This window comes from Triticum dicoccoides, chromosome 2B (assembly GCF_002162155.2).
Source record: "Triticum dicoccoides isolate Atlit2015 ecotype Zavitan chromosome 2B, WEW_v2.0, whole genome shotgun sequence".
Taxonomy (NCBI): domain Eukaryota; kingdom Viridiplantae; phylum Streptophyta; class Magnoliopsida; order Poales; family Poaceae; genus Triticum; species Triticum dicoccoides.
The window spans coordinates 481,376,386-481,378,944 of record NC_041383.1 but is presented as its reverse complement, the minus strand read 5'-3'; positions in this window follow the sequence as shown (position 1 = coordinate 481,378,944).

The following is a 2,559-nucleotide window of genomic DNA, read 5'->3' as shown; positions in this document are numbered from 1 at the left end:
GCGTAGCAGTTCAGGCTGTCCCATCTAAACTATGTACACGTACATACAACAAAAATATTGCCACATACGTACATATGAGCGGGGTCTCGAAACGCGTACTCATGCATATGGACGGCCAGGGCTCGTGTACATGGAGAGGCAACGGATGGCAACGCTGTTGTCCTGTTCATCTTCAGCTAACCAGTTGGGTCAGAAAGAGGAAACGGCGATGTGTTCGTCGGGAGCCAAGTGACTGGGTCGGAGCGCGTCTTGTTCATTGGGAGGAAACAGACTGGGTCTGAATGCGTTTTGTGTTCATCGGGAGCGAACCGGCTTGGATGGAACAGACGAAATGAGGCATGCGTACCGTACAACGGAGCAAACGGCCTTCTATTCGATCGCCTATGGTCGAAACAGGATCATGTTCATCGGGAGGGGTCTGGCGTATCGCAAAACAATGGAAACGGACTTTCTTCGGCCTCCTACGGTCGAAACGAGGTCCTGTTGATCGGGACGGGTGTGGCGTACCGCAAAACAAAGGAAACGGACTTCTCTTCGACCTCCTACGGTCGAAACGGGGGTCCTGTTCATCAGGAGGGGTGTAGCGTACCTCAAAACGGGACTCCAAGGGTTGTTGTTTATCCACCGTCGACCTCCTCCTGCCTCCACCAACTACTGTTCATCCACCGTCAACTTCCTCAAGCTATTGTTCATCCCGCCTACACCGGAAACTGTTCATCCAGCCCTCCATGGGGTCCTGTTGATCCAGCCTCCACCGGCTACTTTTCAACCAGCCCTCCACAGGGTCCTGTTTAACCAGCCCTCCATGTACAGGGTCCCTCCACCGGCTACTGTTCATCCACTCCCACCTCCTCGATCGGGGTCTTTTCATCCAGCGGCAATGGCCTCTACTACCACGGGATCCTGTTCATCCAACCCCCATCGGGAAATGTTCATCCAACCCCAACCACATATGTCTCGACTCGTTCAACCAACCCCCACGTTCACTATTCATCAAGAGGCAGCAGGTTCAATTTGAGCCCAGGAAAATATCAAATTTGAACACGTTTCATCTGAGCCAGTATGTTGATCGTTGGAAAAAACTGAATGATAAACTAGGACGGAAATTGGGATTCCCCTTCAATCTTGGTGATTTCCCTCTCGAAAGCATGGAACTTCCTTGGTGATGATTCAATTTGTGACGGGAATGCATGACAACATTAATCAAACCTTCTCAGCTTTTAACCAGGGCACGGTGAGGCCATACCATGATGGCACCATGCCAGGCGTCATGTTTTTCAAGCACATATTTCATTTCCCTATAGTTGCTAACCCAGTAAATGACGCGTTTTGGTTAACTATTGCCATGCATTCCCTTGAAATCTCTCCTGTTCCCTATAAAAGGAATTTTGGATTGCTAGCCCCTTCAATCTTGCTGATTCCCCTTGAAACCATGAAATTTTCTCAGCGATGGTTCGATTTATGAATGGCGTGCATAACGACATAAGACAAACATTCTCAATTTTTTACCAGGGCATGGTGAGGCCACACATTTCCTTGAAATATCTGCCCATTCCTTGTAAAAGGCATGAGAAATTACTAAATAGCACGACCATGGTTTTCTAGACCATTCTCGTGCACCTTATCCAATTGTTTGAATTTGAATTATGTGCATTAATGCCTAGAAAATGCACATAATCCCTTAAATATTGTAAATGAACCCGGAAAAGTGCTAAATTTGAACACGGTGATTAGCAGGGTTTCTATTCATTGTAGAAAAAAACTCATGGACAAAGGACAAAGGAAATTTGGATTCCCATTCAATCTCGGTAATTTACTATCACACACGATTCATCTCCGTTACCTCTGCGAACCGTGTGTGTTCACTTACACATGCAAAAGGAAAAAAGAAAGTGTTCACTTACACATGCAAAAGGAAAAAAGAAAACCATCGCCCCTTCATCCCCACCCACTCGCCGCGGACTCCTCCGCAACTCTGCACCTCATCAACTTCTATCACGGCGGCCACCCTAAGCTCGTTGACGCTGTTGTCGGCGGGAGGAGGTCGCGCTCCAAACGGCACGGGATTTCGCCCCTATCACTTTTCGCCGCCTATCTGCACCGACATTCTAGACTCTGGTCGACTCGGGTTTTCTGCGGGATTGGCCTAGGGAATTTTTCTCATGGAGAAGGTAATTAACTTAGTGAAACATTCACTCATCTCTTATCGCAGTCCGTCCGTCATCGTTAATCAACCAGCGGAAATTGATATGGAATCATTTTTGTTCTAGCTGATTTGTGGTTGTTCATTCATGTGTCCATAGTGCAAGCACAAATCGGGTAAGTGTGGTCGCGGCCAGTCGGAATCAAAGTTCTATCTCACCATTCCAGATGACTTCAGGGTGCGCTCGGTATGTTCAATCTCAACCTACCACGGTCGGCATGACCTAAATATGTGAACATATACCGTTTGTTGCTACATTATCTATATATTTGCATCAAATCTTTGTTACATTATCTATTTTTAATTATATATTTTTGTGCTTTGCTTTCATCTATATATTGATCTGTTCTATCAGT